Genomic DNA, 24,770 nt, shown 5'->3' on the forward strand with positions numbered 1-24,770 from the left:
AGGATAAACAAGGAAGGATAGGCTGGTGTATATTCAGGTTTTACTTATCAAGATTAGTTATGTGTCCTAGTTTGCCTTCTGTTGCTGTGATAAACACCATGACCAAAACCAACTTGGAGAGAAAAGGGTTTATTTCATCTTACTCTTCCAAGTAGTAGTTCATCACTGAGGGAAGACAAGACAGGAGTTCATGGCAGGAACCTGGAGGCAGAAGCTGAAGAAAAGATCATGGACAAATGTTGCTTACAGGTTTGCTCCCCTGGCTTGTCCTCTGCCTGCTTTCTTATACAACTCGGGCCCCTACCTAGGGGTGGCACTGCCCACAGTAGACTGGGCCCTCCCACATCACTCAACAATCAAGAAAATGATTCAAAGACATGACCACAGGCCAATTTCATAGAGACAATTCGCCAACTGAGGTTCCCTCTTCACAAGTTTGCCAAGTCAAACCTGAAGTTATCCAGCACAGCATGGGAGTGAAGAAGGGTGGATGAGGCTAGGGATAAATATTATATCATCTTTGAATGGGAAAAAGCTTAAAATGGGAAAAACATTAATAGCTGGGAGGAGATAGTTGGGATACTGTTAGGATCCACAGATTCTAGAAATTGTTAAAGCTATGGAGAAAAAATTAAGAAGTAGAAAGAGAAAGAAAGGAGGAAGGGCAGGAGAGATGGCTCAGGAGTTGCTTTTCCAGAAGACCCGAGTTCAGTTTCCAGCACCCATGTCAGGAGGCTCACAATTACCTGTACCTCCAGTTCTAAGGGATCAAATACTCTCTTCTGGCCTCTGTGGGCACCCACATACATGTGGAATGTATGCACACACATAAATAAAAGTTAAAAATAGGATGGGATAGGGATGAGAGAAAGAAGAAAAGACAGGACTAAGAGGGGAAGTGTATGAAATGTGGGTGGGAGTCGAGTAGAAAATGAGTGCTAGTGTGTAATATCTTCAGCAATAGGGTCTTACCATATAGGCATGCCATCAAAGCAAGAGCGATGGCAATAGCCTGTGTTGTTTGGGGAACATTTAAGGCCTCTCTGGCCAGTAAGGTAAATGTGTCAGGAAGTGAGGCCTTTAAAAGGTGATTAAAGCAGGACATGGCGGCTCATGCCTGAAATCCCAACATTTAAGATAGGTTATAAGATTAGTGACTTTTCTCATTACTCTGATGAAATAACCTGACAAAAGAAACTTAAGAAAGGAAGAATTTATTTTGCCTCAGAGTTTGAGGATGCAATCCACTATGGTGGGCGAGTCAGAGGGGCAGGAAGCCGAGGCAGCTGGTTGACTCACATTCACAGAAAGCAGAGAAAGAAGAATGCTGCTGTTCAGTTCTCTTTCTCCATTTACTTAGTCTGGAATCCCAGTCTCTGGAATGGTATTGCCTACATTTGAGGTGGATCTTCCCACTTCAATTAACCTCATCTAGATAATCCTTCACAGGTATTTGTTTCCATGGTTATTTTTAGTCCCATCAAGTTGACAGTCATGGTGAACCATCACACTCATACTTCAGAGAAGCCTGGTTATGGGGGGTGGCACGATGGCTCAGCAGTTCAGAGCACTTGCTGCTCTACCAGAGGATCTGAGTTCAGTTCCCAGCAGCCACCCACATGTTGGCTCAAAACCACCTGTATCTCTAGCTCCAGTGGATCTGAAGTCCTCTTCTGGCCTCTGTAGGCACACATGTGCGCACATGCTCATACACACACACACACACACACACACATACACACACACAATTACAAATCTTTAGAAAAGTAAAGTAGGGGCTGGAGAGGTGGCTCAGTGGTTAAGAACACTGTTCTTGCAGAAGACCTGGGTTTGAATCCCAGCACTCACATGGCAGCTACAATTGTCCATAACTTCAGTTCCAGGGGATCCAAGTCCCTTCGCTCCTCCACAGGCATTGCACAACATGGGTACACTTACCTACATGCAGGCAATACATGCATATACATAAAATAAAAATAATAAAATATTATTTTTAAAAAAGAAAACAAAACAAAAGGAAAGGAAAAGAAAAGAAATGGAAAGAAAATGAAAGTAAAACATGTTTATGGTGTATGAGAACCAGGTCCCAAAGGCATGGAGAGCTAAGAAAGATTCAGGCAGATCCAAGACTGTATACAAATTGTGACTCACAGGTGACTTATGAAAGAAATGTGTCTTGGGCAGCAACAAGATAGGAGGATCCTTGCACCCCAAAATTCAGAAAAGGAGTTTATATGCTAAGCTAGACAAAATGGGCTGTATCCAACTAGAACATAAATGGCCTTTCTAAAAATCATTACCCAATGTCAGTGATAAAAACATCAATGGCCAGCAGAACTTGCTAGAATGACCGTTTTTCTTGTTTTTTGGTGGTGGTGGAAGGGTGCTAAAGATTGAACCCAGAACTTCATATATGCTTGGTGGCATATCAACTGGCTGCCTTGATGACTTGGTATGTCCTGTAGGACTTGAAATGCATGTCAAAGTCACTTAGTGAGCAAAATGGTGGTTACAATCAAGGTAGCTATAGTCACGTCAAGCTGGATCCCTGCTTAATTCTAAATGCAGTATCTGAAAGGAGAGGGAATCAGAGACTGTGGGCATGAGGCACAAGGTTGGTGCAGTCAAGATGGTGTTTACGTAACAGAAAGGTGATGGGGAAATGGTGCGCAGATCATCGCCTTTCCTGAGATTTTGAAACAGGAAAGGTGATGTCAGAGCTATTGCCTACCTTTCCTTTTCCCTCAAGTAGCTACTCAGTCACTGTCTTGTCAGAGCCACATCCCTTTGAACCTGTACTCTGTGCTTGGAAATGATAGTTTCGTGACTGATTTTTTTTTTTTAATCTACATGTAGAAATAAGATAAAATTTCAGTGTTCTATGTTAGAACAAATTGAGAAGAATGTGCTGCATTGTTTTGTTTTACTTCATCTTGTTTTCACTTCAGAGCAGGGTTTCATGTGTCCCAGGCTGGCCTCAAGCTCTCTGGGTAGTGAAGGATGACCTTACCCTCTGATCCTCCTGCTTCTACCTTCTAAAGGCTGGTATTACAGACATGTGCCACCACTCTCAGCTGGGGTCTCTCACTATGTAGACCAGGCTGGCCTTCAATTTACAGAAATTCTCTCTTCTCATTCTCTTAAATATTGGGATTACAGGCATGAGCCACCATGTCTAGCTTTCATCACTTCTTAAAGGCCTAACTTCCCAACACCTTTACCTTGGCATATTTCAATATGTGTTTTGATGTAGGTGAACTCATCCAAACTACAGCACTCACTTTACCTCAGTTACTCCCATGACCCTTGTCTTTAATGTCATCATGCTGTTAAATCAAACTCACACTCTATGCCACATCCTCTGATCTGTCCAGATTTCTTGTTCCCTACATCCGGTGGTGCGGTCACCACCAGCAGTGGCCGCTCCTCCATTCTTGTGGGTGCTGCTCCTTCGTTCTCATGGGCGTTGAGTCTGCTTCTCTGCTCGCCCTGGGATGAGGCCGCTCTTCTGCTTGCCTGGTGCTGAGGCAGCTCTTCTGCTTGCCCTGTGCTGCCTCCTGTCGTCACTGCTTCTGCCAGGTCCCAGACCCCAGGACTGGTGAGGAGACTGTGTCAGCGGAGCCACATTCAGACACAGGAGACCAGGTTCAGTGACACAGGTCTGGCTTATTGCAGGAAGGCACAAGCTTATATCGGGATAGTGGCCCAATCACAGCACAGCAAGTAGGATACCTCATTAGCATAACAGGTTTAGCATCCTATCACAGTATAGCAAGTAGGATACCTTATTAGCATAACAGACTTAGCATTCTATTAGCATAACAGACTTAATGTCCTCAACTGGGTTTTAGATTACAGAGCCTGGATTCCTGGAAACCATGTGACCCTGACAGTTGCAACATCACCTTAGGCTCAAGCCTGTCTCCCACATCTCCCCCTTTCTTATTTTTAAAGGTGAGGTATATAGCATATTGACATCAGTCCAGATACATCAAGGCAAAGTACAATGGCTCAGGGGGTCACTGTATCAAGAGCCTCCTCCCTCAAGATGGCGAGCTTCTTTAAGAGCAGGTTGTGCCAACTCCATGCCAACCAGTGGGAGTCAAGATTCTTTGTGTTGGCATTGTTGTCCCCACCTCAAGGGTCACCCAGCATAATGGACTGTGCCTGTCTTAGGTTGTCCCATCTCTCGGGATCTTACCTGTCATTGACTACCAGCCCTCGAAGGGTGGGTCCTTTGTGTGGTTTGGCAGAGGGAGCGGCAGTACATCCAGTATTGGCTTGTTTAAAGGCCTCCTCAGGGGTCAAGAATTTGTTGAAACCTGTTGGAGGCCAATTATAGGTTGATAAGGGCAAGGAACAGTGGGTCCTTGTTTGCAGAGACATGCCTGGCAAGATCTGGAGGCAGGGCAACAGCTAACTGAACCAGAGAAATATAAGTTTTAACAAAATTAAGGAGACCCTTGACAATACAGGGTCCAAAAATCAGAAGAATTAGTATAATAAAGGGAACAGCTAAGGCAGACAGGAGCATGGTACATCTGTAGTTCAGGGAACCATTGGCCAGGGGATGTAGCTTTTATGTGGAATTTACCTCCTTTTCATTGGCTATATTAATAATCTGTCAAATTAGGTTGATGGGTTAGTGAGGGCTAACAAGAGTTGCTAGAGCTTGAGGTTAACAATACTGATAACATAAATAATAAGGAACATAGACAAAGGATTTCCTCTAGATTGAGGACTTAGCTAGCTCTCAATGGTTGAGAGGTGCACTGCTTCCTCCAGGGTCAGGGCTGTCATCTCCAGGGTTGGTGGTTGTGGAGGGAGGTTTTTCATCGAACAAAACTTGGGTCCTTATAGCAAGGTCCTTTATCATTGTCTTCCCCTGTTTTCTGTATTTGTTTAATGAGTGTTTGGTGGGAACATTCAACAATCCCTTGACCCTGAGGGTTGTAAGGGATACCAGTTATATGCCTAATATTCCAGTCAGAGCAAAAATGGCTGAAGGTAGCAGAAACATAACAAGGATCATTATCTGTTTTTATTTGCCAAGGAATTCCCATAAGGACCATGGCATATTTGACAGTCCTTATGGCATGAGAAGCCGTTTCACCAGAGCAGGCCAATGCAAAATGGACATTGGAATAAGTGTCAATAATATGATGGATATACTTGAGCTTGCCAAAAGGAGAAAAATGAGTGATGTCCATTTGCCATATCTTGTTGGGGCCAAGACCCCTAGGGAGCATCCCAGCAGGTCGTAATGGCCCCAAAGGTAGAAGAGGGGCACAAGAGGAGCATGCACAGACCAATGTTTACAGCTCTGAATCAGCAAGGTAGGAAAGTGTATAGCTTGGGGAGAAAGGTGGAAGTGGGCCTGTAAGTCTCTAGCTTGTTGAATTAGGGTGGAGTCTAGGGTGGCACTCAGGACCAGTTTGTCAATGGCATCATTGCCCTCTGCCAGAAGCCCTGGGAGATTGGTATGAGACCGCAAGTGTTGAATACAGCAAGGGGCAGAGCGCTGCTCAAGTAATAGTTGTAATGAAGAGAGTAACAAATCAAGGGGGCTTGGTTGTGGAGTGGGGCCAGAAAGCTGCAAAGGCCAGATGTTGTAGAGTCTGAACTACATAAGCACTTTCAGAAAAAATATTACAGGGAGTTGTAGAGAGGTCCTGAAAGACCTGTAACATGGCTGAGAGCTCTCCAAGCTGTACAGATCCCTGGAAAGGGAAAACGTTATGTGTGGAGAGTTGTCCTTCCTGGTAAATTACATAACCAAATCTGCATTTGCTAGAATCAGTAAAGATTAGGGGAGCCTTAGGAAGAGGGTTACGCTTTGGGCTTTGAAGTTCCAGGGACAGGGGAAGCTGTCTTATTCCTTGAAGGAGTTTATGTTTAGGATAATGATTGTCATATTTCCTCTGATAGACTAGTAGGAGAATTTGGAAGCCAGGGTTGTCAAAGAACAATGACTGTAGCATGTGAAGCGGAAGGGGAAGAACCAACAATTCAGGTTCATGGCCATACAGAAGGCGGGAGGTGTGGACAAGTTTAAGGGCTAACATAACCCATGCCTCAATAGCTGGGGTGACCTTGTGAAGTTGACTCCATGAAGAGTGGAGCCCTGGGTCTGCCAGAGCACTCCCAAAGGGCTGTTTTTAGTAGGAATAACTAGTGCTTGAATGGGCAACTTTGGCTGTATCCTATTTACAAATGCTTGGGACAGGTGAGAATTGATCGTTGAGACAACACCTTGTGCCTCCAGAGAGATCTTGTGGGAAATGGAGACCACATCAGTATCCCACAAGAGGTCAAAGAGCGATGTAAGCTCTTCTATGGACATGGGTAAGAAGCCCCGTATCCAACTGATATTGCCACAGAGGGTTTGCACCTCTGAAAGTGTAATCTCATCTGGTAAGGTAAGAACAGGAGCTATGGGCCAGATGACATCTTGAATAGAGTGGCCCAAAATGGTATAAGGGGCATGTAGCTGTATTTTATCTGCTACAATAGTAAGACCTAATGCCTGGAGGTTTGTTTTGAGTTTTTGAAAAGCTCCTTGTAAGATCTTAGGATCCTTATGGGCTATAAGAATGTCATCCACATAATGTAAAATATAAACCTCAGTCAGCAAAGGTCTTCAGGCATGGGCCACATAATATTGGCAGATAGTAGGACTGTTTTTCATGCCCTGAGGCAAAATCTTCCATTGATAGCGTTGAACTGGAAGTTATGGTTAGTGGTAGGGATAGAGAAGGCAAAATAGGGCTTATCATCCCCATGAAGAGGAATAGAAAAGAAACAGTCCTTCATATCTATAATAATAATTGCACACTCTTTGGGAATAGCGGTAGGGTGAGGCATTCCTGTTTGAAGGGTCCCTAAAGGCTTCATATGCTCATTAATAGCCCTTAAATCATGTAAAAGTCTCCACTTTCCTGATCTCTTTTGTATAACAAAAATGGGAGAATTATGAGGACTAAGTGAGGGCTCAATGTGACCCAAGGATAACTGTTCCTGGACCAAGGAGATCAAATGAGCTAATTTATGTGAAGGAAGAGGCCACTGCTCAACCCATATGGGAGCTTTAGTGTCCCATGTTAATTTGATGGGGGGCAGCTTGGGCAGCAGAGCAGTGGCTGTTAGAATTGGGGGTGAGGGTGAGGGCATTAACTAATCACTGGTCTACAATGCAGTCATCATAGAAGGCTTTGTCATTGGTAGTTAGAACAACCTCCATATTGCAGAGGATATCTCCTGTATTGCCGTCTGGGTCAGTCCAGACCATGGGACGTTGGACCTGTAAAGTATTTTGTAAGCCCCTAACACCTTGTATAGGGGGTCCAGGCTTATGGTGCCAATGAGACAAGGCTTCTTCCTGTCTGATTACAGTAATATCAGCCCCTGTATCAATTAGACCTTTAAACTTATGGCCATCTAGGAAAAGTTGCATCCTAGGCTTATGCAAATCAATAGGCATCATCCATTGGATGTGGGGGGTGTATTCCCTTACTTCCTGTCTTTGGAGTGGGGCTGAGAGGCACCCCATTTCCTGTTTAAAGTCACCTTTTGTATTGGTTTACCATCTGCATCCACCTTAGACCTACATTCTCTTGCCCAATGAAAGCCTTTGCGGCATCTCGGGCATTTTGAGGGGGGAACTGGCTCCTTTTGGCCTCTTTCATAATCATATTAAGACAGGTACATGACCAATGGCCCTTTCCCCCACAGGCCCAACATTTGCCTTTTTCCATCTCGGCCTGAGGCTGATGAGCAGCCAGTGCCTCAGCAAGGGCTGCAGCATGGGCCCGAGCGGTCCCCACATCTCGGCAGGCCAGAATCCATTCAGAGACATCCTTGTGTCTAACAGGTCCTATGGCAAGGTGACACACTGTAGAGCAGCCTTCATATACAAGATCCTTGAGCAAGGCATCGGCAGCTCCCTGATGACTGATCTTTCTATTTATACTTTGTTGGCATCTCTCAACAAAATCAGAGAAAGACTTGCCTGGTTTTTGTATCAATTTGGTTAATTTGGTATCACCGCAAGTCGGCATACTTTGAAAAGCACAAAGCTCACAAATCCATACTTGTCCACTGTAGTGGGGAAGGCCCCGTGCCTGAGCTTGGGGGGGGGGTCTCAAAATTACTGCGTCCTACTAGAGCATCAATTCCAATGTTTTGGACGTTGGCATTTCTATTGCGCTCTGCCTGTTGTTCACATTCATCTTGGTAAGCAGCTTTCCATAAAAGGAAATCACCTCCCTGTAAGCAGGCATGGGCGATATTCTGTCAATCATAGGGGGTATTGGCAGAATGACTGATTGTATCTAATAACTGACCAAACCATGGGGAGTGAATGCCATCCTCAACTGCTGCCTTACACAGCTTCCTTAAGGTATCATGAGAATATGGATTCCAGACATTAGGATTCTGTAGTCCCTGATTGATGGTAACTGGGAAAAACTGTGGAAAATCTCCCATTGTATCATAGAAGAGGGGCCTAGGTGGGAGGGGCTTCCACTCTTCCTCCAGAAGGGAGGGGTAGATGGACTGGAGGGGAACTTCCTTAAAGCTAGTGCAAGATGGTGGAAAGTAGCCATCACCCTATAATGGCAGAGCAGAGGCTGCCCTAACTTCCTGTTTTCCATCAAAGCTAATACAAGACTACGGAGGGTAGCCATGCCCTGTAATGGTGGGGCAGAGGCGATCTTGACTTCCTGGTTTTCATCAGGGGAGCTCTCATACCCCAATTCCTCATTTTTTATAGCATCATTAACAGTCATAGTTTTATCAGAACAAGAATCCGTTAGTTTTGTTTTAACTGGAAATGCCTGGGACAAGCCATCCCCCGCGTCCTGTTGTTGTATTTGCTCATCTATCTCCTTAAATAGGGGATTGTCCTATTCAGGGGCTTCGGGGGGAACCCCCTGGAGGGAGGCCAGAATGGCTGTCACAACGGGGTAGAACAGCCCAGATGGTGGGCGTCCCTCCCTGACTTCTCTAAGCTGAACCAAGAATAAAATGCAAGCCCATTGTTCAGGATCCCAGCAACAAGAACCTGTAAACCAGGGAACAAAAGCTAGTACTTCATCTAAAACCTTGGTTACATCCTTTTCTGTTACCCTAATTTGCCTACTCCTGAGGAGAGAAACCAGTGCAGCAGCATAGGGCCTGGCAGCAGCTGGATGACTATTTACCATACCGGAGGTCACTCACCCTGCAAGATGTGCCCAGAAGGATTCAAGAGCCGTTCAGGAAGATGATCATCAGAGACAGGAACGACATGCCAAACTGAAGACTGCAAGCCAGAAGAAGAATCACAGGAGAACGAAACCAGCGAGCACCCACGGAGGAATCACTGGCAAAGAGGGCATCGGGAGCCCAAAGTGTTTACAGCCTCATGGGGTTGGGCTTCTCGAGCCCCACGTTGGGCACCAGCTGTGGTCACCGCCAGCGGTGGCCACTCTTTTGTTCTCATGGGCATTGAGGCTGCTCCTCCACTCGCCCTGGGATGAGGCCTCTCTTCTACTTGCCTGGTGCTGAGGCAGCTCTTCTGCTTGCCCTGTGCTGCCTCCTGTCATCACTGCTTCTGCCCAGTCCCGGACCCCAGGGCTGGTGAGGAGACTATGTCAGCAGAGCCACATTCAGACACAGGAGACCAGGTTCAGTGACACAGGTCTGCTTTATTGCAGGAAGGCACAAGCTTATATAGGGATAGTGGCCCAATCACAGCACAGCAAGTAGGATACCTCATTAGCATAACAGGTTTAGCATCCTATCACAGTATAGCAAGTAGGATACCTTATTAGCATCATCCTATTAGCATAACAGACTATCACAGAATAGAGGGTAGGATGCTTCATTAGCATACTGGTTTTCAGATTACAGAGCCTGGATTCCCGCTAACCATGTGACCCTGACAGTTGCAACATCACCCTAGGCTCAAGCCTGTCTCTCACACGGTGGGATCACTCTGGGATCTCCCTAGGCTTCCCAGTCATTTAGTATCTCTTCTGTCTCACATCCTTAGCACTTTCATCTTCTGTTCTTTCTCCAAAACAAATATAATCGTCCATTTCCTCAATATTTTTTCCAAAAACCTGAAGCCTCTTCACCTTCATTTCCATTCTATTATCTTAAAAATCTAGAATAAATTATTAGTTTGCTCAAAACCCTTAACACCTTCTTCCTACTTTCTCCATACTTTCCCAACAGTTTCTTGATGCACATCAGAATTCGAAGACTTATTTTAATTTTTCAATTTATGCATATGTTTGTGCATCTGTGTGCATATGCCATGTGTGGGGTTGCTGGCAGAGGCCAGAAGATGGCTTCAGATCCTTAGGAGCTTGAGTTACAGGTGGTTGCGAGCTGCCCCACATAGGTGCTAGGAACTGAACCTGAGCCCTCTGCAAGAAGCAAGTGCCCTTAATTGCTGAGACATGTTTCTAGCCCTTGCTTCCCCCATCAGAATTTGAATGGAAATATCTCACAGCAGAAAAGGCTGGAGCTACTAACTCAAAAGGTGCCGTCAGCACTTCCAGCAGTCCTGCTGTGTTTCACTAAGCAATTTACTTGCTCTTTTCCAAAAGCCTTTTTTCCAATCTTGCCTCCTCCAACTTCTGCCCAAGGCTTTTTTCTTTCTCTTATTCCACAAAGATGACTTACTTCCAATTTAACAGAGACTAGAGGCCAGCAAAGGAGAGCAGCAGTAAGTTCTCCTGTCATCCTTAGGACGTGCCCCTGCTCCCGGGTGCATTGTCACCTCCATTCCCCTTCCAGCAAATGCTCCTCCTCCTATGTCTAGATTCCCGTACCTTCATGGATTCAGAACTGCCCACACTACTACCTCCCCTCTAATTAATTATTCTCATTATCACTTAAATATGCATGTCCATCCCCTTGCCTCTCATCTGCAGTCATAATTTTCCCTCCTGCATTCCTGAATTCACCATATGCTACGATTTGAATGTATTTCGTGTGTGGGGAGTTTCTCAATTCAAGTGTTGGGAAGTGACCGTAACTAACAAGATTATGTGGCCATTTCTTCCTGACTGAAACATTGGCTCTTGAAGGCAGCCAGGAGGCTTACAAGACTGAGGAATGAAACTGAGCAAGCTCAGGAAAATTACAAGATTCACAAGGCTTCTCTCCAAGGTTATAAAGAGCAGGGAAATAAGACTCTCCACCCAGCTGAGCAGCCTAAGTAACTCCAATAAATTCATTGGTTTTTCTAAACTAGACTTGGGTAGAATCATTTCTTGGTCTGCCACCAGTGCTCTCTAGCTGGAAGAAAAAGATTTGTGAGTCACATGGCACAGGGTATTACCCTCATGAATGGATTGGAGGCTTTATAAAACGGCTCAAGCTGTGAGTTCATTTTTTGCTTTTTTGCATCCTACGTTTCTCTGCCTGCCTTGGAAAGGGTGTAGCAAGGAGGTCCTCACCACAGGCCTATCCTAAGATCCTGGATTCCCCAGTTTCAGAACCATACCTGTGTTCATGTGTTAATTATCAAATGTCTACTCCAGATGTTCGGTTATAGTGGCACAAAATAGACTAAGACAGTGTGAAAACTGCGAAGCTGTTTACTATAGTGACTATAGTTGATGCACCCCTCCTCCTCACCCCATGGCTAATTCACAAGTGCTAGCCTCCCTCCCTATGTCTCTTTCAGTGAAAACCTGCTCATTCAACTACAGAAGGAGGCCTAGAGCCCATGCTTGACCAATCATGATCTTTCTTGGCCTCAGCAGTTGGTGACTGGTCCTGTGACCTGGGAAACTGAGAGTCCAATCTTGGTCCTGCACTGCATTCAGTGAAAACTGAGTAATTCAAGACACTTCACAGGAATGTTAAGAGATTGAAAGAGAAGAAAGAAAATACCATCTGATGCTGTAGACGCAAAAGCAAAAGACTGAGAGGTACAGACAGGTGCTCAGTGGATGCAGTGCTGAAGACCTGTCACTCTGAACCGTAGGAGAAGCTCTCCAGAATGGAGACATGGATTACACACAGACGTGGAGATTTGAATAGGCAGCTTCCTGGACAGCTCAGGAGGTACAGCCTAGTCATGCATACAACAGATAGCTGTGATTCCAACTGCACAGGGGTAAAGGCTGGCAGTTGCTGGTTCCTTGTGAGCAAAACAGTACAGGAGGGTGCTGAGAGCTTAAAACCAAAGCTGGGAGCTGGAGCCACATGTCAATTGAAATATCCAGGTGAAATAACCAAAAAACAAGAGGCAAATCCTTTGTCACGCTCCTCCATCCTTCTAGCCCCCTTCAGTGCCTCTCGTCAATAGAACTTAGAAATCAGATGGAAAAAGAGTCTGAGGACTGTAGTTAGCTGAGGCCTAATCTCACTGCAGAGAAGAGTAGAAAAGTTGAGGCACAACTGTATCAACAAGTAAAAATCTGGAATGTAACACAAACTAGGTTTAGCTTGTAAATCCAGACCAATAGGAAGCTCTTTTCCTTTCAACTCATAGTGCCTCGAGAATTGCCCTCAGGTGCTGGTGACCATATTCCAGGCACATGGAAAAGCCAAAAACAACCAAAACATGCCAAAAAGTTTCAAGAGAGTCCTAGAACTATCACTGCCCAGCTTACAAGTCTGACATTCTGAGAAAAGGAGTGAGATCTCTAGTAACATCCACTGAGAGCTAGATTTTAGCTTCAGATTTTTCTAAAGCTGAATTTTGGACTTTCTGTTTTTGATGGAGAATACAGGAGCTCATAAATCTCATGAATCCAAGTCTGACCTGGAACTCTCTATGTGGCTGAAGAAGATTACTTTGAACTTCAGATCCTCCTGCCTCTACTTTCTGAGTTGCTGGGATTATAGATGAGATATAAACCACCATGTCTGGTTTATGCAGTGTTGAAGGCCGAACCCAGGGCCTCGTGCATGCTAGGTACCACTCTGCCAATTGAGTTCCGTAGCCTTTTAACAGTAGAGGTTATGGTTTATGTCAGGAGGTGTGTTTGTCCAATGTAACAGTTACTCTGGCATCTTTGAAGAATGAAAAGGGACAAGTCAGGAAAAGAAGCAAATATGCTCTTGCCAAGAGACAAGAAAGATCAACATGATGTCCTAGAAGTCCAAAACAGCAGGGTTCAAGAGCTAGACAGCAACACTTAGCATCATATAAATTACCCAGAGTGAAAGGTTGTGAATGATCAGATCAATGATTCATTTTCAGCAGTCACATACTAAACTTTCATAATTAATAAACCATTTTACAAATACCCCAGCAACAACAAAAAATTCTACCAATAAATTCCTTCTACATCCTTGATACAAACTGATGGAAAGATTCCTGATGAATAGTTTTTAGAATTCACATGCTTTCTTTGTTTATAAACAGGCGTTTTTACCCTATAGGTCGTGATGGACTAGAACTCATTATGTAGTCCAGCCTGGCCTTGAATTCACAGCAACCCTTCTGCCTCAGCCTTCAATGCTGGATTTAAAAGCATGTGTTACCATACCTTGCTGAATGTATGTTCTTCTTGGTTAAAGACCAAGTTCTCAATAGTGGACAGTTACCAACTGAATGCACAAAGGCAAGACCATGGTTCAGGTTTTTTTCTGAAGGTATCTTTAGGGCAGCCAGGAAGATCTTCTGATTTAAACTGATGAGCTATGGAACTTCAGCCAACTAAGGAGAGAGACATAAATGATTCTTTTAAGCAGATAGAGTAGACACAGTCTTTTAAAATTCAGACAATTCAGCCGGGTGTGTGATGCACATCTTTAATCCCAGCACTTGGGAGGCAGAGACAGGTAGATCTCTGTGAGACTGAGGCCATCCTGGTCTGTATAGTGAGTTCCAGGCCAGCTGGGTCTACAGGGTGATTGTGTCTCAAAACTGAAATGGAATGGAATGGAATGGAATGGAATGGAATGGAATGGAATGGAATGGAATAGAATAGAATAAAAAATAATCAGACCATTCTTATTGGATATTTTTTGTTATTTCATGCCCTGTGAATGGTAGTTACGCTAATAAAATATCATTAACCAGGTGGCCTAAAAATAAGAAAATTTGGTTTTTTTTTTTAATAGTTCTATAAGAATCCCCAGATGAAGTTGTTGGTAGACTTGTTTCTAGTATCTTCTCCTTGATTTGGAGAAAGCACTCTCTTGCTAGGTCCTTAGATGACCTTTCCTCTGTGCTCACAGGGTATCTGTGTCCCAATCTCTTCTTCCACAAAGGGCACTTGCATTGGATTAGGACCCACCCTAGCGACTCATTTTATACTAATTATCTCTGCAAAGGGCCTGTTTCTAAAAGCAGTCAGATTCTGAGGTAATGGGAGTGAGGGCTCTATTACAAGGATTTCTGGTGTCATTACTTGTCCTCCAAACTCCCTGAAAATCAGTTGCATGCAGTATGGTAATTTATTCAGTCAAACTAGGACAACTTATTTTGGGGTATTATTATGTCTTGAAAGTGATGCAATCATTACAGCATTTTCATGCCTATACTGTGTTTTGATCATATTCACCCCCATCTACTACTCATTCTTTCCCTCACACTTTACTCCTTTCACACATCATACTCCTAATAGTACACATATACTCTGGTGCCCTCACCACCACACACACAGAATTCTACATATGCGGAAAAACATGCAATACTTGTTTTTGTGAATCAGGCTTATTTGACTTCATATGATCATCTCCAGCGTTATTTTCCTGCAAATGACATTCTGCTTTACAGCTGACTAAAACATCATTTGTGGAAAAATAAATAAATAAATAAATAAATAAATAAATAATGCGACCATGATGGCTCAGCAGGTAAAAATACCTGTGACCAAGCCTGATGACCTGAGTTCAAATCCTGGAACCCACACAATGAAAGAGACCTGACCCCAGCAAGGTGTAGGACAATTGATAAAAGCAGGAGATACTTCACAGGAATGAAGATAGTTTTCTAATTCACCAAATAATTTATTTATTCTCAAGAAATTAGAAAAATATCACAGTATTTCAAGTCAAACTACTCAAATATTTGCCCAGGAGGAAATACCATCCACCTAGTAAGTATTAGCATTTGCAACTGGGCTTCCTTAACTTCCATCCAAGTTATTTGCTGACATAAACCTTCTGGGCTGGTGTCAGCTCCTGCTTCTCATGGTAACAGGCAGCTGGAGTATTTGCTGTGCTCATTCAGGCCAGATCTCTTAAAGAACAGCCCTGGAGAGTATGTATGCTGTTTACTGTTTTACAGCCCTGCATGGCAACAGGATTCAGTGTCTCCCTCATTCAAAGTTCCTTCCCATTCCCCTTACAAGGCCCTCTGGGAGGAAGGTACTCTTGGCAAACTTTGTTTGTATCTTAGTAGCTGATTATACCCATGTGCTTGTTTCCAAAATACCGCCTGCTACAACTTGTATAACTTGGAAGCAGACATATCGGTCCATTATGCAAAAGCCTAATGAAAATTTGACTCTTTTTCCTGCAGGCATCAAGTTGTAGTGCTCTGCCCTTCCAAGCCATTCACCGAGTTTGGAGGGGCAGGACACTAACAGAGTACTCACACATCTTCACCATAGCCCAGGAGCTGGCTGGTCTTACACAACCCAAAGGAATATTCTTTCAGGAAGCAGGGAGGGAAACCCTGTATCACTTACTCCAAGAATTCCTCTGGAGAACTGGGTGATGCCATAACCTGTCACTGAGGAGGAGACTCTGACTAGAAACAGTGAATGCCAAACAAGCATGCGAACAAATACCCTTACGGGCAAATTGTTATAATGGTTGTCATCAAAAGTGAATGACTATGCAGATATTAACTGCAAAATCTGAAATCTACACTTACTAATAGGCATTGTGATAAGTGTAGTAGTTTAGAAATTAGACCCAGGAAGCAGGGCTGGTGAGATAGCTCAGTGGGTAAAGCGCGTTCCATGCACTGATGATTTGAGTTTGATCCCCAGAGCCCATGAAAAGGTGGAAGGAGAGAACCAAGTTCACAAAGCTGTTCTTTGACCTCCACATGTGTGTATGGCACATGCATTCAACACATACATCATCACACATATACATGCACACATACACATAATAATAGTAAAAACTAAGTAAAAGATGTAGTAAATACCATTCTCTTTTTAGAGACATCCTTCTCGTTGCTGTTTTCTGGTAATGTGAACTATGTAGCACATTTTTCCAATCAGGCTATGGCTTCTGAGTATGCCACAGAGTGTTTACAAGTGTGCCCAAATTTCCATTCTGTCAGCCCTCAGGTGAGCTGAAGCCCAGGGCAGATAGTGTGGGTTCCCTCATTGTCACACATCTCTCTTTTTTTAAAAAAATATTTTATTTATTTTTATTTTATGTCAATTAGTGTTTTGCCTGCATGTATGTAAGTGCACCTCATGCATGTAATGCCAAAGTAGGCCAGAAGAAGACGTCAAATCCAAAAGATTGAGTGACAGGTGGTTGTTAGCCTCCATGTGAGTCCTGGGAACCAAACCTAGCTCCTCGGCAAAGAAAAACCAGTGCTCTTAACCACCGAGTATCCAGTCCCCTGTGTCTCTTAAAATAATTACATTACTTTGTTCTATGATGTAACATCGCAGTATAAGGAAACATATTTTCCTTTTTATTTAATTCCTTGTATGCCAGGAAGTTCTAAGATAGTTGTCAAATTCAACTACATAACTTAATAGGTAATTTTCATTTTCTTTCCTCTTTGCTCTATTTTATAATCTTCATCTTGAACATTCTCTGTGCAGATAAATCAAATTCACTGGGAGAAAAATCAAGAGAAAAACTTTGTATGATGTTATCAGAAGACCTGAAAATTCAAATGTACCCATGCAAACACTGTCCTGCTTGTTTAGAAAATAAAAAGAATGACTCCAGTAAGAAAAGTAACCGTCTATGAAAATACTGAATAATGTAATTAGGCATATTCTTTCAAATCTAACTTGCATTTATTTCTGCACCTGGTCTTTCATTGCATTGAACAAGAATCTACTAAATCAACAATGTTCAGTTGGAAAATAAAGTGAATTATTGAACAGAAACAGACAGCTAACACACAATGGCAAATAGCAGCGGAAGGAATGGAGCAGATGAGTCTCCTAAGATGAGGAACAAGAAACTCGTAACTCAAAGTTTATTTTAAAATCTTCCCTTCATTTCTATTCCAGCATATTTCAGTTTCCAAGACTTTCTACGGTTCATCACAGTTTGTGGTAGCTTAATTATTATTAATTATTAAGACAAATGTAAAAAAAAAAAAGCATACAAGGGGCTGAAATTAAAACAAGTTAAAAATCATACACATGTGTGCATATACACACCAACATACAATCATTTCTTTTTTTCTTTTTTATTGAATTCTTGTGTATTTCATACAATGTATCTTAATCATATTTAGATCCCCTCTCTTATCTGCACTCCTAATACCCCCCACCAGATTTCATACATTCTGTCATATAAGGCCTATGTACCTAGTTTGCGTACCCAGATATCTCTCAGTGTCTGGCATGTGTTAACTACTCAATAATGTCAGTTGACAACATTATTGCTGTGGTCATCATTACAATAATGAGAGTTAATGCCACATTTTCAAGCTTCCCACACCTCAATATTTCTGTTTATAACCATTTCAGAACTTCATCTCTTCCAACATTTTCTCTTTTTTTTAACTTTTACAAAAAATTTGAGAATTTCATACATGCATATAAGGTGTTTTGATCAAATCCATGCCCAGCCCCTCCCCTCCAACACCTCCTATATCGCCCCATCACTCCCATCACTTTTTTTCTTTTTCTTTTCCTTTTCTTTCTTTTTTTTCTTCTTTCATTTATTTATTTTTATGGGGCTTTTAGGTATGCTAACATTCCCTCCTCTGAAGAGGTAACCCTAAAATCTTTTAAGGATTAGATACAAGTTCCCAAATACTTTTGACATTTTTGGCCTTTGGAACAGAGTATGTTGCTAATAGGCCCAAGGACATTTTGACTTTTAGCCAAGAAACTGGCTACATTTCTTTGGGATCTTTTTACCCTAACTGCCTAGCCAATTCCTACCTCCTATTCTTATCACACCATCCTCTGAAGAGGTTACCCAAATTGCCAATAGGGAATAGGGATGCAGACTGCTCTGGCTTCTCCCATGCTGAACAGGGACACAGGGTGAGGCAATTGGAGTTATATAAAAGACTCCCAAATTGCATCACTCTTAACTGTAGGGAGAAAAGAAAGTCCTTGACTGGTGCCTAGGAGATGTGAAGGAGAAGTAAAGGCAAGAGTAATAAGCATTACAAGTTCTAGACAGGGAACTAGAAAAAAGTCAGAACAGGGCAATTTTCAAATGTTCATATGAGAGTCCATTGGAATTTCTTGACAAGACTTTCCAAAAGCATCCCTCTATTGGGTTCTTCCTCATTTTTTTTTTTTGTCTTCCAAGGCTGGACTCTAGAGTGATGGGTTCAGGATTTGTTTTCAACAACTTTTGACAGCTGTTGGAGTAGTTAGAATCAGTGTCAATTCCCTCTCAAAGGCTTCTAAATAGGAGGAGAAAACAACTTAATCCATCATTTATATTGTTCCCATAAGGGAACAATAGTTGGTTGTTTCCCTTAGCTACAGGTGGGCACTATAGTATTGGAGACCAAGATTTGAACTTTTACATCTGGGCAGCACTTTCTGGTTAGGAAAAAAATCATCAATGAGAAATAATTGTCTAAATAACTTTTTATATAGACTTAAGCCTAATGTCTGGGAAGTGTAATCCCTTGAACTCTTAAAGAAATATACTGATGACTTTACTCTTTGGTTATACTTTCCTTTTGGGTATTTAAGACCATACCGTTGTCCCAAATAAATGAATTTATTTTTACACTTAAGGTCATTGAGGATCTGTTCCTCAGGGGTCACATGGGCTTGAGAGGAGCTCCTGGCTCCTTTCTTTTACCAGTTCCATCTATGTGAAGATAAGTCAAAGGTCCTGTTTGACCATGTGTGGCTTTACTTGGAAGCATGAATGAGATGTTTCCTCTAAGTTGACCCTCCTCTTTGTAGACTAGACACTGGTTCAACTCCATTGCATGGGATCTCCATGTCCTCCCTGAGCAAGGGGACAGGTGACTCACCACAGTTACAGGAGATGTTCCATAGTCCCCTGGAACTTGGTCGACTTTGGAAGGCAAGGGGCAAAAACTGTCCTTTAAGTCCCTCTGACCACGTTGGTATAGGCCTTAAAGTATGGCTGTTAAATATCCAATAAGGTTAGTTCCACCAATCTGATACTTTTAATTATCATGTGCTATGTAGATAAGGCTTAAGTAAAGAACCAAATATTCTGAGATAAACATTGACTAGATTTATATATTGTTCCCTAAACTAGTTGACTAAACTATGGCCATAGACATTTTAAGATTATATGTATATTATTTTTGTCTCATCTTTTATGTATAACAAACCTAAACAGACCTTTATCACTTGCTTAGGATTTCTTGTTTTTTCTGTCCATTTTGGAAAATATCTTCCAACATTTTCTTAATTACACTTCTGCAATATCAGCCATAGGAACTCTCAGAAATATAATCATGATGATGGCAGTGGTGGTGGTGATGGTGATATAATAATAGCAATGTGGTAATTATCAGAATAAAATAAAGTCTCCAAATGAGTAACTTGTTATAAATGGTCATGAGAATTTGGAAAATGTTTATATAATATTGTAAGTCAAGAAAACCAGGAATTGTTCAATCTACTCTTTGATCAATTATTCCTTTTTCCATTATTTCTACAAAGAAAGAATATGTACAAGGATCAATGAGGATGACAAAATATAGTTACCAGTGTCTTATTAACTGGTCTTGTGTTTAAATTCCAAAGAAGAGATCTCTTACCAACTGGGACAGTAAATGTGGCCTGGCAAGATATCTTTCTCGTCAATTTGGGTACAAACCCAAAGTCAGGATCTTGCTGATTTCATGTTGTCCACATGGCATAAGGACCAGAGATGAGAATGCTTGGGGACATCAGGAAGGGCAAAGAAGGAGAACAGGATGGCTATGGCTGCCTCTTGAGAAGACTCTGATAATTTCTCTAGTTCTAGTTTCATAGGACCAGGGGAGGAAATGAGACTCACAATTAGGTGTAGGATTTTCTAATGTACTATAAACCCATCCAAAGGTAAGTATAGTTCCACAGTGCCTAAGACTTACCTCCAATCAGATTCCCATTTGCTGGGAACACTAGTATTTTCTTAGAAGAAGGATCAAGAGTCTCCCATGTACTTTGTTTTTTATTCAGTGATTCATTAACTCATTAAACCTCTAAAGTTAAGGAGAAATGAAAGACAGCTTTACAATACACCAAGAATGACAATTGCCCTGAAACATTTGGAACGTAATAATGAAATTTTGAGGTCTTGAGTTTTGAGTACTCTAGCAAATGATGTTTTTATGAATTGGCTAGAGAAACCTAAGATTTATAAAATATTACCTCTCCCTGGATTCAAGGACTCTGTATGGTGTAAATGAATAGATTTTTTTCAAGACCTTCATTATTGGTTTATCTGCCATCTAATCAACAAGACACAGTGATTAATGGTCAATAAATGTTTGCATGGTAACAATCGTGGAAACCTTCTATGGAAGCTTTAAAATCCAAAAGAAGGAAAAAAGTCAAATTTTTTAAAAATGTGATCATAATGATCTAAGTCTACAAGGAAAACAGCCAAGGGGAAAAATATCCCCAAAGGCACTTGGGCTCATGCAAATATCTAACCAGTCAGCCATTTCATTATCACACAGATGATTCTGAAACATGGCCATAATTGGATAATGTCACTCTATTCTTTTTCATTGTGAACATTAATTTTCCCAAATTCTGAAGATTACAAGGTAAAATAACAAAATGTAACCCATACCTCCCTTAACCATAGAAAATAAGACAAGTAAGGAAAAGGAACTTTTGTCCATTTTTGAATTGGTTTTCACTGGTCTTAAGGCATAGTACTTTGTGAGTACTTATAGAAGATTTAATTCATTTTAAAATTATGTGTCTGTGTCTGTGTCTGTGTCTGTGTTTGGTATATGCACACGAGTACAGATGCTTGTGGAGACCAGAAGCATCAGAGTCTCCTGGAGCTGGAGTAAGAGGTGGTTGTGAGCCACTTCCCCATCCAACATGAGTGCTAGGAACAGAGCTTGGGTCCTCTATAAGAACCGTAAGCACTACCAACCACTCAGCCATATCTTTAGCCCATACTTTCTGGAAATATCAGGTACACTTCAATTTTTATTTCTCAAAATATTTTTCTTTTAAACAGATTTTATTTCAAGAGTGTGTTTATGGGCTGGGTATGCAGCACAGTTGACAGAGAGCTTGCCTAGCGTGCAAGAAGCCCTGGGTGGAGCTCCAGCACCACATAAAACTGGACTTGGTCAAACATGCCTGTAATCCCATCACTGGGGAGGTGTAGGCAGGAGGATCACAAACTCAAGGTCATCCTCAACTACATACTGAGTTCAAGGCCAGCCTGAATTACATGAGACCCTGTCTCAAAAAAGTAAAAGTGCTTTCAGATTTGTAGCACACGAAGATACAAAGATTTTCCATAGGCTCCTTTGTGTTGTTGCTCTTTTGTGTAGCAATGTCGCTCACAAATCAGGTATATTTATTATAAATGTATATAGTAATATTTATTATAAAATCTTCCAAATGTATAGAACATACAACAAACACCAAAAGCAAGCTTTGATATAATCTCTGCACTCTGGATAACAATATGTCAACAGGTTCATTGGGAATTCTTAGTTCCTGTCTTATTGCTGTGATAAAATACCCAACCAAAGCAACTTAACAAAGGATGCGTTTACTCTGACTCACGGTACAGGCCATGGTGGTGGACGTCATGCAGCAGGAGCTTGAGACACTGGTCACACTACATCTATAGTCAGGAGGCAGAGAAAGATGAATGTTGTGATTATTTAGTCCAGGAACCCAGTCCACGGACAGGTGCCACCCATAGTTGGGTGGGTCTTCCTTTGTCTATTAAGCTAATCTAGATAACCCCTCACTGACATGTCCAGATATTTGTTTCATAGTGATTCTGAATCTTATCAAGTTGACAATCAAAACTAACCATCACAGATCATTTAAAACCACGTTTGCATCGTAAAAGGGAAATAAAACAAGCTCAGGGTCTTACATTTATCCTCAAAAGATGTAATCAAGGAGGCAGATGATTGTTATACAATAGCATAATTAATACAACATAGATATAGCATTGTGGAATTAGAAAAAGGGGGAAGGGGAGGAGGAGGAGGTATAGGAAGGATTCAAGGGGAAGGTATAGAGTTGTCTGTAAACTCGATTAAGAGAACCAGGTAGAGGCAGGGCATGAGATGCAGCAGAGGTGGAGTGAGATTCATTGCAAATGGAGGGAGAAGCTCTACCTGGAGGCACAAAAAATAACAGCACGCTTGGGAGTTAACAAACCTTTCTGCATTTCTCACAACAGAAATTATTTTTTAAGCCAGAGCATGAAAGTTGGCAGGTGGATGAGTTTTAAAAATTTACACAGTGGCCAGGTGTTGCAAATAAGCCATAGTGAAGAGTTTGACATGGACTCTGATGATTTTGAAGGGGGAATTAGTGGTAGTTAATTTAATTTTGTTCAGTTACTTGTGTGGGTAGATGTGTGGTGTATGCATGTGGTTTATATGTGTCTGTGTTCATGCCTAGTTTGGAGGCCAGGAGAGGATGCCAGGTGTCCTCTTCTGTTACTTTCTACCTATTCTCTTGAGACAGGGTCTCTCACCGAGTAGGCTAGCAGCCAGCAAGCCCCAGGGATCCTGCTGACTTTATCCTCCACTGTGCTAGGCTGGCATAACCATGCCCAAGAGTGTATTTTAAAACAATGACATGAGGTAAGTAAACAGACCATTGTAAAAATGAGTGTGCTAACTTTAGCAATGGAAAAAAAGGGAAGAAAATGTTTAGGAGATAAAAAAGCAGAATAGAGGGGGTGTATTTGCTGTTGATGATGGGGAAGGGGAAATTGTGTGAATTCTTACCACAATATTTTTGGATGAATTATGGAAACCCAGGGAAGATCAAACTTGTGGAGAAACACATAAGTTGATCCTTGCATATATTGAGATGCTCTGGGACAAGACGAAACTATTCCATTGTCCTTAGGTAAAAGAAAAGCAGTCTGTGACCAAGAAAAAGACATGGGTAAAACAAAGATTTTAAGTCATTGGCATTTAGTTGGCAGTCTAGATAGAGGATTGGAAAGGACAGCCCAGGAAGAAAATGTAAACTGTAGAAAAGTGAATCATTGCCATTGAACAGTAGCTGAGTCATTCTCTAGTCTGTCTGTTGATGGCACTTTTAAAAACTGAGGGGGCATTGATCCTCAGTGATAGAGCACTGGATGGAGAATGTGACTTGCACAAGCTGAAGGCCCTGGGTTCAATCTCCAGCACTGGCTGTGTGAAGCAGGATTTGGAAGGCTGATGACAAGGTAAAAGAACCTTCCAAGTGCAGGGATAGACAAGGAGACTTTATTGAAATCCACTGCAAGAGAGCAGAGGGAGCATTCCCAGAGAGGGAGCTATGCGGCCAAGAGGGTAGAGGGTCTTTTTTTTTTTTTTTTTTTTTTTAAATAAAAGGGTAAACATTTATTTGGAGCTAGTTTTCTGACAGGTGGTGTTAAGGCCCTTCAGGCAGAGTTCAGGAGTTCCTGTATAGCTGCCTGCTGCTCAGGACTGAGTTGTGCTATGCATTCAGTCCAAATCCTCCAGAAGTCTGTACTTAGCGAACTACATTAGCCAGACACTTGGCATCACGGGTCTTCATGTTTAATGGCCTCATGAGTTTCTCCTTCCACAATTATAATGACTACTTTAGGCAGATTGGTATGAAGGTCTTTTTATAGAAGTTGAGGGACAAGTCCCTTGGTCTTATCATCCTGGGACTCTTGTGTGGGGGCAGGTGGCCCTCTCATTATCTTGTTAAAGGTAAGTTTTATAGTGTAAGTTGTTTTTACTGATACTGGTCACCTGTGTAAGGTGCCATGGATCATTAGGAGTTAGGTGAGCAGATGTCTATGAAAGGCATCATGGGTCAGGCTCCAAATGGTTGTGGCCTGATTGTTATAGTATGGGGATTTTTCTTTTATTTTTGGCCTTTTGTCTCACAACATAAAACAACAAAACAAAACAACTTGGGCAGGGCAGAATCGAATTGTCCCCAAAGGCAGGGAGTGGGTGGCCTCTTTAGCACTCCTCTGGGTTTTTTTTCCCTTAGAATTTTTTCTATTCTTGCTATTTCCTTACTTTCAGTGTTTCTACCTCATCTCCTGGCCTCCTTCATAACATTCTAGACTTTTGCTTTCAGGTCAGTTCATAAACACGGCTTTACTACTTCAGATCATCTTATTTCCTCTCCTTGTCCCATCCACACACACTTCTCAAACTGCCTAGATTTCAGATGCTTCACCAAAAGGACAGTGATGAGTTTGGAGTTTGGAAGAACCTAGACTCAACCCTCAGTTTTCATACAAAGCATTGCACTGAAGCACGTGGAATGCTTATTTTTGTAAATTAAAATGACTGAATATCAACAGTTTCAGACGGCTGAACCTAAAAACCAGGTGAGCCTAAGCAACTCAACTTTACCTCCAGAACTCTTTTTTTCTTCCTTCCTTCCTTCCTTCCTTCCTTCCTTCCTTCCTTCCTTCCTTCTTTCCTTCCTTCTTCCCTCCCTCCCTCCTTCTTTCCT

This window comes from Nannospalax galili, unplaced genomic scaffold (assembly GCF_000622305.1).
Source record: "Nannospalax galili isolate Female #2095 unplaced genomic scaffold, S.galili_v1.0 scaffold227, whole genome shotgun sequence".
Lineage (NCBI taxonomy): Eukaryota > Metazoa > Chordata > Mammalia > Rodentia > Spalacidae > Nannospalax > Nannospalax galili.